The sequence below is a fragment of the Osmerus eperlanus genome, chromosome 7 (assembly GCF_963692335.1).
Source record: "Osmerus eperlanus chromosome 7, fOsmEpe2.1, whole genome shotgun sequence".
In the NCBI taxonomy this organism is placed as follows: Eukaryota; Metazoa; Chordata; class Actinopteri; order Osmeriformes; family Osmeridae; genus Osmerus; species Osmerus eperlanus.
In genome coordinates this window covers 4,529,379-4,541,232 of record NC_085024.1, presented here as the reverse complement: position 1 = coordinate 4,541,232, position 11,854 = coordinate 4,529,379, and the positions used below count along the sequence as shown (strand labels likewise).

Genomic DNA, 11,854 nt, shown 5'->3' with positions numbered 1-11,854 from the left:
ATCACATCTAAAATAATATACATCATCAAAAAAACATGTGATTCTAGATTTGTGTCACATAGCCATGTGAAAGGTTGGATATGGAAGCTGCAATCATGATTCATTCACCTGGCTTGTTTTGAACGGGCTGCCGGGTTGTGTTTGAGTGTCTCCTCTATGAGGAGCTCCACAGCTTTCTCTCCCAGTCCCGTCTTCCACTTCATCACAGCGTCTGGAATTAGAAGTCATGAACTTATTGTCAGCACCAATGTGAACGTTGAACGCTGCGTGTAAGCCATAGTTCATGGCATCTCCAAACACTTACCACTCTCTTTCGCAACTCCAGCACCTTAAGGCGCTCCTCGCTTAAGGCGTCTTGGAGTTCAGCCTGTGTTTGGGCCACCTGTAGGTCCATCACTGGCACTGGCAGTGGCAGTGTGTCTGCCCTGTAGTCGCCTGAATAGGAGAGCCTCTCGCTGGTTCTCCTCCAATGTCTCCATCTTCCGGAGCATAACCTGTAATGTGTCTGTCATTAAAGACAAGTAAAACAAGTTTACAAGAGTTAGCATGATTGGCATACACTGTGGTTCTTCTAGATTAGCTGTAACATTTATGTAAATAACAAATGTTACCTTGAATGGTTGTATACAAAGCATATCTTTTTTTGAGTGTCTTATATTTGCACTTGCCTGGCTGCCAGCTGTTTTCCTGGGCCCCCAATTGGTTCACCTCCACCAGACCAGAGTTGACATCTAGGGGTATGGAATCTGGTGATGCAAAAGTTTTAAGTCATGCTTTTGCTTCAAAACATAGCCTTTAGGTTGCCATGGCTCATACAATTATTGTCACTGTTTTAAACGGTCATTCATTACTTTACCATCATTTCCCAGGGACACAGTGCTAGGCCGTGTGACGGTGGTAGGATAATCTGTACAGAAATGAAAATGGAATGTAGTTTATGTACATAGTTATAGCATATTGATATAAAAGGAGTAGCATTGCACATGTGATCGTTCGAAAGCAGGGCCCCACATCGTAGCGTCGCACATGTGTGATTCTGAACATTCCAACCGACTGTTTTCCGATAGACAAAAACTATACAACAAACGCTATAGTATGGCTTCAAAATTTACAATTAGTAGGCTAACAAGTAACACTAGCAGGTAGTAGCATTGCTACGAGTATTATGCTAGGTTGCTAGGTAACGGAAGCTAATTAAAGCAACCTAGCTGCCGTTTTGGAAAAATAACTGGTGGAAGCGTCGGAAATATTTAAAACTCACGCATCTAAAAGGTTACAACGAATAAACTTATCCAAAAAACGATGTCATGTACAAATTGGAAAAATTAGTGACATGATACTTTTATAGACGCCATTGCTGTGATTAAAACGTGATCAGCCACGCTAGCTCCACAGTCTTTGAAAATTCCGGGCTAAATAAACTATTTTGGGACAAGGTTTTTTAACAGTTCTGAACGTTTATTTTCACTGATTCTTTTGTGGGTGATTTGTGAGAAGCTAAACTTTGAAAACATGTAGGCCTATGCATTTTCAGTATTTCAACATAACTTTCTGGAGGGTTTAACCTCTACTGTACTGTAGCTATCGAAATCCTAACGTAAACAATGTGAATCTGATAGCACATAAACAGGCTAAATGGCCTACATTTCAAACATATACGTATAAGTATGCCCCATCAAATTTCTTAAAATATGTTTATATATTTCTGTAAAGAAACTCACCTTTGAAGTAGCTAATTTCCAGTTGAAATACAATGCGTACAAGACGGTGTTGAACCCCTGCAAAATCTCTTCTGAAACCCCAATTTGAGCGATGCGTTGAAATGGGCATGCGCAAAGTTGTTGCTCAGGGGCAGACTGAGGGGCAGGTTTGCTAAGGAAGAATTGTAATATTCTGTGATGACTTGTCTTTGGAAATGAAACTCTTAAGAGTCGCTTACCTTTTGGTCACATTTAACAATTTTGTATCACAAAAATTATTGGAGCACAAATTTGCATTGTGTGTCATACAGCTTTGGTGTGCTATACAAAGAATGTTTGCTTAATCATGTTACACATCACACATTGATTGCTTTTGTACATGTTTATAGTAAAGAATGAAAGACTAAATTATATTCCAGATTCAGTCTTATTTATTAAAGTTATGTTTCTGCATATGAGAAAATTGATGACCAATGACATGCTGGGGCTGAGCTGCACATGAATTACATGCATTGTCTACATTTATACGTGCTGGGTGCAACATTTAATATTGTGTGTGATTGAAATTCATGTAGACTATGGGTACATTGCAAAAGTGTCAGAACTGAGAGCAGTCCAGTGTGATCTCTCCATCTCTGGATAAACCACTATATGCACTCGAGATCCGTTGTCCTGCGACCAAAGAGCGACTTAGCCGCAACTTAACCCATGGTACCAAAATTAATGTATCCAGCCGACCAAGGTACAACGTCTCGGCAACGTTGTCCACGGGACCAACAAATAACGTAACCAGCCGACCAAGGTACGACGTCGCGGCAACGTTGCCCACGGGTCTAAAAATAACGTAACCAGCCGACCAAGGTACAACGTCGTGGCAACGTTGTCCATGGGACCAACTGGCAACATTCCCTTTATAACGTAGCTACGACGTTGCCACGACGTTGCCAGAAGGTAACGTCGCGGGTTACCAACTGAGCACTTACTGGCAACGTTGCCGCAACGTCATGTGTTAGCTGGGTTCTTTATATGTATGTGTAGTCAGAAATACGACTCTACCTGCAGTTTCAAAAACGTGTTCCTTCTGCTTTCCTGGTGCGTGTTTGTTTGGTTGCCACGGCGATGGAGCAGCTGTGATCGCTAACGAGCTGGGCAGAGAGAATAACTAATGTTGCTAGAATCCACACCTCAAACAAGTTAACCTAGACGCAAAACTGTACGTCCAATCCAAAATCTAATGATATTTTCCGAGACCCAAGACTCTGCCGAAACCAGAGATATTCTTTATATGTATGTGCAGTCAGAAATACGACTCTACCTGCAGTTTCAAAAACGTGTTCCTTTTGCTTTCCTGGTGCTTGTTTGTTTGGTTGCCACGGTGATGGCGCAGCTGTGATAGCTAACGAGCTAGGCAGAGAGAAAAACGAACATTTACCTAGCATCCACACCTCAAACAAGTTGACCTAGACGCAAAACTATACGTCCAATCCAAAATATAAGGATATTTTCCGAGACCCAAGACTCTGCCGAAACCAGAGATGTCCTTTATATGTCTGTGCGGTCAGAAATATGTCTCTACCGGCAGTTTCAAAATCTTGTTCCTTCTTGCTTTCTCTGACGGATTTTACCCACCTCTCCATTGAAGTTAGTGAGAGAATTTGAAAGGCTGCTCTCGCTTCAAGGCTCATAGCTGAAAATCTGTAAATGTGAGCTCTTTAGCAGTTACATTGGCTGAAAGAGGACAATTTTTCCTACATTTTAAGGTATAACTTGTTTCTGTAAGTTAAACTATATGAACGTTAGAGGAATTTGTTTGACAAATTAGTTGAATATCAGAAAAAGAGCTGCTCATTCATAAAAATCAAGAAGGAGCAAACATTTTAATGTATTTCAAACTGTCATAATTCAAAATTGGATGAACATTTGAAAAAGCTGAATCATTTGGGAATAGCTGAATGTCTTGTGAACAGTTTAAAGGTTGAATGGTGTCTCTAGCTGAAAGTAAGCTGAAGTAGTTACGTTTGAAAGAGGAGGAAGCTTTTTAATGATTTGAAAGGATTTACCATTACTTTTAATGGGAGAATAATTTGCACAAAAACCTTAATGTCTTAAAAAGTATAAAAGTGAGAAATACCAAAAGTCATAGCCATCATCTCCTGAAGGAGCTGAACGTTTTGATACAAAAGTTGTAGGAATCGGTTAAAGTATGCAGAACGAGTTAAAGGCCAAAAAACGGCAGAAGAACTGAGAAGTTGAAAAGCAATAGTGAGAATGCTTAACAGCATTCTCACAATAATAAAGAGAAACAGGAAAACAATAGTGAGAATGCTTAACAGCATTCTCACAATAATAATAATAATAAAGAGAAACAGGAAAACAATAGTGAGAATGCTTAACAGCATTCTCACAATAACTAGAAAAGGCTGTTCCTGCGAAACAGCAGTGAGAATGCTGAAAACCTGAATGGGGATAGCTGACCATGCTAAAAAAGCTGAAAATAGTGAAAATTTAGTAGAAAGTTATAAGCTGAAGCTTCAAAGCAACCGAAAGGTATTTTTGAAAGGGGCTGGAGCAGCATTCCAACAATGATTTGAAAGGATTTACCATTACTTTTAAAGGGAGAATAATTTGCACAAAAACCTTTATATTTTAAAAAGTATAAAAGTGAGAAATGAGAAAATACCCGCAAGCTGAAATGAATTTCAAAAATGTGTGAGTGACACAAAAGAGGCAGTGTGGAAGCTGAACTGCATCATCTGCATCATCTTAACAAAGCTAAGAGCTAAAATAGCCTACAATGCGGGAGAAGCTGAAAGCTGAACTGTTAAACAGAAGAAGTAGGCTAGCTAGTCGGAACAAGAATATTATCGTTTTAACATCTGAAATTATAGTTGGGATAGTAATAGCAGTAGCAGATGTAGCCTACCATTGAGTGCGTTTACTCGGCTTTCTTAGTAGGATTCAATGTGTTGATGGAATGAAACATACAGCAGTAGAGCCGATACAGGAAGACACGGCGACACTTTGTTGCAGAAGGATGATGGTGCAAGTTTTGTCCGTGGAGCATACAACGATTAATAAAAAAGAATCATGTAGACGCGTTTATTGAGTAATCGCATAACTAATTACACATGTAAACGGAGTAATCGTATTATTGGCATAAACCGACAATTGCTAGTAATCGTGTTTCTCATGGTCAAGTAAACGTACCAATCACCTGTGTGAGAGACTGAGTGGTGCGTGTCTGTCGTTACGGTGATGGTGCAGCTATGATTGCTAACGCGCTGAGGGCAGAGAATAAGAGAAATGTATCTAGAACCCACACCTCAAACAAGATAACCTAGACGCAAAACTGTACGTCCAATCCAAAATATAAGGATATTTTCCGAGACCCAAGACTCTGCCGAAACCAGAGATATTCTTTATATGTCTGTGCAGTCAGAAATACGGCTCTACCTGCAGTTTCAAAAACGTGTTCCTTTTGCTTTCCTGGTGCTTGTTTGTTTGGTTGCCACGGTGATGGCGCAGCTGTGATAGCTAACGAGCTAGGCAGAGAGAACAACGAACATTTACCTAGCATCCACACCTCAAACAAGTTGACCTAGACGCAAAACTATACGTCCAATCCAAAATATAAGGATATTTTCCGAGACCCAAGACTCTGCCGAAACCAGAGATGTCCTTTATATGTCTGTGCGGTCAGAAATACGACTCTATCGGCAGTTTCAAAATCTTGTTCCTTCTTGCTTTCTCTGACTGATTTTACTCACCTCTCCATTGAAGTTAGTGAGAGAATTTGAAAGGCTGCTCTCGCTTCAAGGCTCATAGCTGAAAATCTGTAAATGTGAGCTCTTTAGTAGTTACATTGGCTGAAAGAGGACAATTTTTCCTACATTTTAAGGTATAACTTGTTTCTGTAAGTTAAACTATATGCTTAACAGCATTCTCACAATAATAATAATAAAGAGAAACAGGAAAACAATAGTGAGAATGCTTAACATATATGTGAGAGAACAAAGGTTGTGCTCTCGCCGAAGGCTTGAGCACAACAACAATAATGTAACTGTATATACTATACAGTAAATTATTCTGTTGTTTTGTATGTAGACCATTGTATGTGCAACTTTGTGTTGGTTGGGATGTACACTGTGTACATTGTTTTTCTGGGAAAAATACGTAAAATATATTTGTTACCGTGTATTTCTGTGTTCTGAGTATAAAAACAATATTCTCAAATATTTTACAACACACTTATGTATGTACTGTCTGTAGTAAATGTAACACTGAACAAAAAAAGGCCTAACTCACTATGATGAATGAAGAAGTGTTTTTCATTCATCATAGTGTTTTACATTGAGCACATCAGTGTTCAAATGGTTCTTATAAATATCTATTCATATGATGGTTTGTGTTTGTCATTTGAAAACGAAATACCATTTTGAGATTAAATAATATTGTTTTGAATGTTAAGTTAAATTTTGCAGGAGAAGTGAGGGGTTTTGCCCATTGTGTTTGTGATTTGTGTGTAGAGTTCTGAGAGTATGAGGTATGCATTCAGAAAATGTGTGTAACCAATCGAGAAAAACTGTAAAAAAAAACAAACCTGGATCCAGGTTGTCTTAGCAACTACAGGCCAATTTCAAATTAGCCATTTCTCTCCAAAATTTTAGAAAAGGCTGTGGCACAACAGCTCACTGAGCACCTCTCCTCAAATCAGCTTTATGAACCTCTCCAGTCTGGATTTCGTCTCCACCACAGCACTGAAACTGCATTAGCCAAGGTAGTCAATGATCTATTAATAGCCTCTGATGCGGGCTCTATCTCTGTCCTGGTTCTTCTAGACCTAAGTGCAGCTTTTGACACTGTGGATCATGAGATTCTCCTGGAACGTATGGAGAACTATGTTGGGATATCTGGTATGTCACTTAAGTGGTTTAGATCGTATCTATCTGATAGATCACAATATGTCCACTATTGAGTACCGCAGGGTTCAGTTCTAGGCCCTCTGTTATTTTCACTCTATATGTTGCCTTTAGGAAACATAATTAGAAGCTCTGGGGTAAATTTTCACTGTTATGCAGATGATACTCAGCTATGTCTATAAAGTCTGGAGTATTTCCACATGCTATGGAAAAATGTGTTTCTGGGTTAAGAACTTGGATGACTGCAAATGTCCTTCTTCTTAATTCGGAAAAACCGAGGTTCAAACTTTTGGTCCTAAAAAATACAGAAATAATTTATCCAATCTGACCTTAGACCTATACGGCGTCAAAGTCTCTCAAAGCCAGCTGGTAAAAAAATTAGGAGTCACAATTGACCCAGATCTTTCGTTTGAGTACCATATTAAGCAAATTACCAGAACTGCATTTTTCCATCTACGTAATATTGCCAAAATACAAAAATTCCTCTCAAAGGATGATGCGGAAAAACTAATACATGCATTTGTTACGTATTGGACTACTGCAATGTGTTGTTCTCTGGCCTCCCAATTACCTACCTAAAAAATTTACAGGGGGTGCAAAATGCTGCTGCTAGACTATTGACTAGAACAAGAAAGTTTGATCACATAACATCTACTATTGTCTCTTTACACTGGCTCCCTATCCAAGCCAGATCTGACTTCACAGTTCTACTACTAACCTACAAGTCTCTTCATGGATTGGCACCACTGTACCTCTCCGGTCTCCTTGCACCCTATTGCCCCGCAAGGACACTTAGATCTCAAGATGCCGGCTATCTGGTGGTTCCCAAAATCAAGAAAAAAACAGCTGGAGGTAGGGCGTTCTCATATAGAGCACCTCTTCTCTGGAACAAATTACCTGTCTCAATTAAGGAGGCTGATACTGTTTTGACATTTAAAATTAGGTTAAAAACGTTATTGTTTAGTCAATTCTACGATTGTTAAAGGTAAGTATGTGTGTATTTACTTCTATGTAAATCTGGGGTGTGTGTTTGCCTATGTGTGTATCACATGTAACTTTTAAATTGTAATTATAGCTTCACATTGCCCCATCTGGATGTCACATTTAGATGTTACAAATAAAGTAAATCTGTTACTGTATATTGTTACTGTAATAGTTTCCGTTGCTGTATATTGTTACTGTTATTGTTTCTGTAACTAGTTGGAGGCAACGGGGGACAGGTTGTTTCCATCCTTATTCTATAAGTATAACTTATTTTAGAGTTCTTTCCCCTGGAACAGATTTCATGTTCCAACCGAGGGGGGCTGTCGCTGTCTTGGTGTGTGGGGCTGCATAAAATACCCCTTTTTTGCTCTGTTAAATTGCTGCACCAGTCCACACTTGACTGGTGGGGATCTCATTCTATTATGACTGTAACTGTTAGCTGCTCCTGGCATTCTCTAATCCCTGCTCTCCTCTCTCTGCCCCCCCCCACACACACATCCCTTGTGGAGCTGTCAGCACCTGCCTGGTCGTCGGTCGGCCAACGCTGGACCTGGTCGCGAGTCTCCCGGTCCTGTCCTACATCTATAAAGTTGAACAATGGATTTTGGTGTTTCAAAACCCATTGAAACTGTATGACTATGTTTAGCCTGTGTTCTGCTCCTCTCTCTCACCAACCGTCTCTGGAGGAGGGGATCCCTCTCTGAATTGCTCCTCCCAAGGTTTCTTCAATTTTTTCTCTTGTTGGGAGTTTTTCTGGGAGTTTTTCCTTGTCTTCCTTGAGGGTTTAGGTTGGTTGAGGGGCAGTTCTATGGGCGTATGTGAAGCCCTCTGAGACATGCTTGCGTGTAAAAAGGGCTATACAAATTAATTTGATTTGATTTGAGCACCCATGCATCCATTGACTGCAGTGCACTGCATGATTGGTCACAGTCTGGTGGATTGCTGTATCATACCGTGCAACAGTACAGTGACTGTAAGAAGATATTCTGACAATATTGTAGAAAATAGTACATATTACTGTATGCTACAGTTCATGGCAGACACACCATTCCGTAATCACCTTTTTCAAAATTACCTAGGTTTGGTTTCTGTCCTACTACACTATTTCTTGTGTACTGTGTAATACTGTATTCACAACCACAAATGCTTATAGTAAAAAAATAAGTTTGGTTTCAATCTGTTTTTCGTGTTTACCATGAATTTTTCAGCATCTCTGCCATTTACTTTCAATCTTGTACAGAAATGTACATTGGAGCTCATGAAAGAAGAGCTTTAGGTTTTGAATAACTGTGTATATGATACATCCAAACATGTAATATAATGGTAAAAGTGTTTGCAACATGAGACAAAAGTTTGCTTTTGAGACGTGTTTGTGATATTTTGATTGCAGTACTTCATTTAGCAAGAGAAGCGAGGCATTTTGCATTTTGTGTGTGCAATTGTTGGATTTGTGTGTTACGGTTTTTTACAATCGCTATGACAGTTTTTTCAATACCTTTAACAAGTTTTCTAAACTCTTAACGCAGCAACACACCTACCACTCACAATTGGCAAAACTGTTAATTTCATGCTCAAAATCACACATTTTAAACTAAACTCAAACACTAATTGTCTTAACACAAAAATACACTAAACATGACACCATGTCTACCAAACACTAACACACGTTCTCTTTTCACAGGAACATTTAGTCAATCATAGCACAATGTCATAAAAAACACAAACATCAGATGGAATTACAGAAACTGCATTCATTTATGCAGGTATGTGTCAGGTCTCACAGTATACGGATTATAGATTGTGTTTGCAATGCAGTTTCTTTTGAAGCCTCTACATTTTTGTTTTGTTGGGTTTTGTAAATGCATGAATTTTGTTTATTTGATGCAGAAATTCAGAACAAAAAATGAATGACCCATCTCAGAGAAGCTTTATAGAATGTACGGTTACTGTATTGAAAAAAAGAAGACAGAAACATAATTGCTGCAGTAAAGGCTTCATTTGCAACAGGACATTACTGCAAGAAATATGCAATATAGCTTCCATTTACAGTATTACACTAGCTCTGGCCCTTCTCTGAGCGCCACCACACATTCTAACTCCTCTCCCTTGCCCCACTCCTCTCCCTTGTCCTGGTACTTGTCTTCCTCTCCCTTGTCCTGGTACTTGTCTTCCTCTCCCTTGTCTTGGTAATTGTCTCCCTCTCCCTCGTGCAGGCATAGTAACTGTATTTTTACTTTCTTTGTGTTGCTCTATATTGTTCTTTTTCCACACAATATCAGTCCAAAGAGGTCCTCTTTACTGTATATGTACCATATGGTTATGTGATTGAAAGAACCTCAACATCTTAGTGTTTTCTAGTTGGGAATCAGCTGTGATTTACAGTATTTGCATTACTTCAACCAGATTTTTCTCAGTAGCAATAGAATAAAATACAGGGGATATATTTACATTTACATTTACATTTAGTCATTTAGCAGACGCTCTTATCGAGAGCGACTTACAGTCAGTACAGGGACATTCCCCCGAGGCAAGTAGGGTGAAGTGCCTTGCCCAAGGACACAACGTCATTTGGCACGGCCGGGAATCGAACTGGCTCACTTTGACTTTAGCCAATAAGTTAGGTTTTGAACATTATGTTATCTGTGAAAGCATTGGTAAATTAGTCCCTAAAAATCGATTGTTTTGGTCTTGGTTGAGCTTGTGTGTAAAAGAAGTTCAAGCATTTTAAATTTGTGTTTAAGCATTTTGTGTCAAAGCAATCTGACCCGCCTAAGATGTGAACCTCATTGCTGCACATTGAGTGGAACTGGGACATGTCTTCTGGGTATCCACGCATGATCCCGATGCCCCGGGTACGCACTCGTAACAGGTGAGTGTGAAGGCTAAAATATGGGCGTATCAGAACAGGTTATTTCGGTTATTAGAAACTGCAAATAAATTGACAATAGACCTGTTATAATGAGAATACAAAACAGAAGGCTATTAATCTGCAGCCATAGGTAGCCTAATATATTTTAGATGAAACTTTGCAACCAGTATAGGATAGGCTAGTGTATTTGAGACTTACCTGTGGAAAACAGTGCACATCCAACGAAAAGTACGACGAAATGCATTGCAAATTGGTTAATCTATGAAAGTCAGACTGATGCTGGGCGGGTTGAGTTGAAGCATTTAAAGGTGTTTTCTGGGAGTGGTTTATTGTGGGGTCAACACAAAATTCAACGGAAAAAGAAATTAAATCATTTCTGTGAAATGGATACCTACTGTATAAGACAAACTGAGTCATTGCTAGTTGTCCTACTGTACTTTCCTGCTCATCCACCATACACACTGAGAAGCTTAGCACTGAGGTCCTAATATTTATGTTCAAATTGGTCTATTCCATTAGCATAACGATCAAACATAATACTGGTGTGTTACTGTGAAACATTGTGGCTAATACTAAGAACGAGTACAATTACTTTTAGGTGTAATAATCTGGTAATGGCGGGCCCTGTGGGTACATGCGTTAAGCTTCCCCAACGCCGCTGCAAGCCATCCAACGTTATCTTCAACCCCTCATTCTCGGGAGAAAACACCTGTTTTTTTGTGCTAAAGTGCCATCACCTTGTTTTTCAGACGCTCTGCTTCCCTGTTGCGACGCCTCTGTCGTATAAGTGCTCGTCCTCTTCTTCTAGCAATATATAGACGTCTTGATATCTTCTTGGACACTCGCCCCTGGAGCCTCGTAAACCTAGCTAATGACATTTCTCCAATCCGCTGAGCAGTCTCCACAGTCCAGGGGCCGGTGATCAGCTCGTCGTCATCCGTGTCTTCATCCTCGTCTCCATTTGGGCCTTCATCTGTGTCTCCTGGGGATTCCCCTCCCGTACGACTCTACTTTAACTTCCCTGGTTTGGACACCTGGGAGTGGTGGTTAGTTGTTGGACAGTGGCAACAGGGGAGTCAGTTGGGGTGTCTCCACTGCTCCCTCCTCTTTATTTCCTGGGTGATCAACCTTCTGGATCTGGCATGACGGTCCTGGTGGACTGAAAAGCGGTGGCCACACCTGAGCTTGGCCCGGTGGGGATGGTGGACATGGGCTGGGGAGTGGCTGCTCAAGCAACTGCTGCAGCCAGCTTGGCTGAGGTGGTCCTCCAACCATGCTGCCTGTTTCTATGGGCCTGACCTGCCATTGCCTCAATCTGGGGTCTCTGGGAACCTGACCTGTGTATTCCCCAGCGGTTATTCTATGCTGGGGTATGGGGAGGG

General features: G+C 40.2%; 1 long non-coding RNA gene across 1 annotated transcript; it reads right to left on the bottom strand.

The window, feature by feature from the left end:
- Positions 1-7,405: 7,405 nt before the first annotated feature.
- Positions 7,406-8,329, bottom strand: LOC134024008 (uncharacterized). The gene is made up of 3 exons (XR_009930828.1): positions 8,279-8,329; positions 8,123-8,185; positions 7,406-7,434 (listed from the first exon to the last, which is right to left on the bottom strand). It is a non-coding gene; the product is annotated as an uncharacterized LOC134024008 (long non-coding RNA).
- Positions 8,330-11,854: the final 3,525 nt, after the last annotated feature.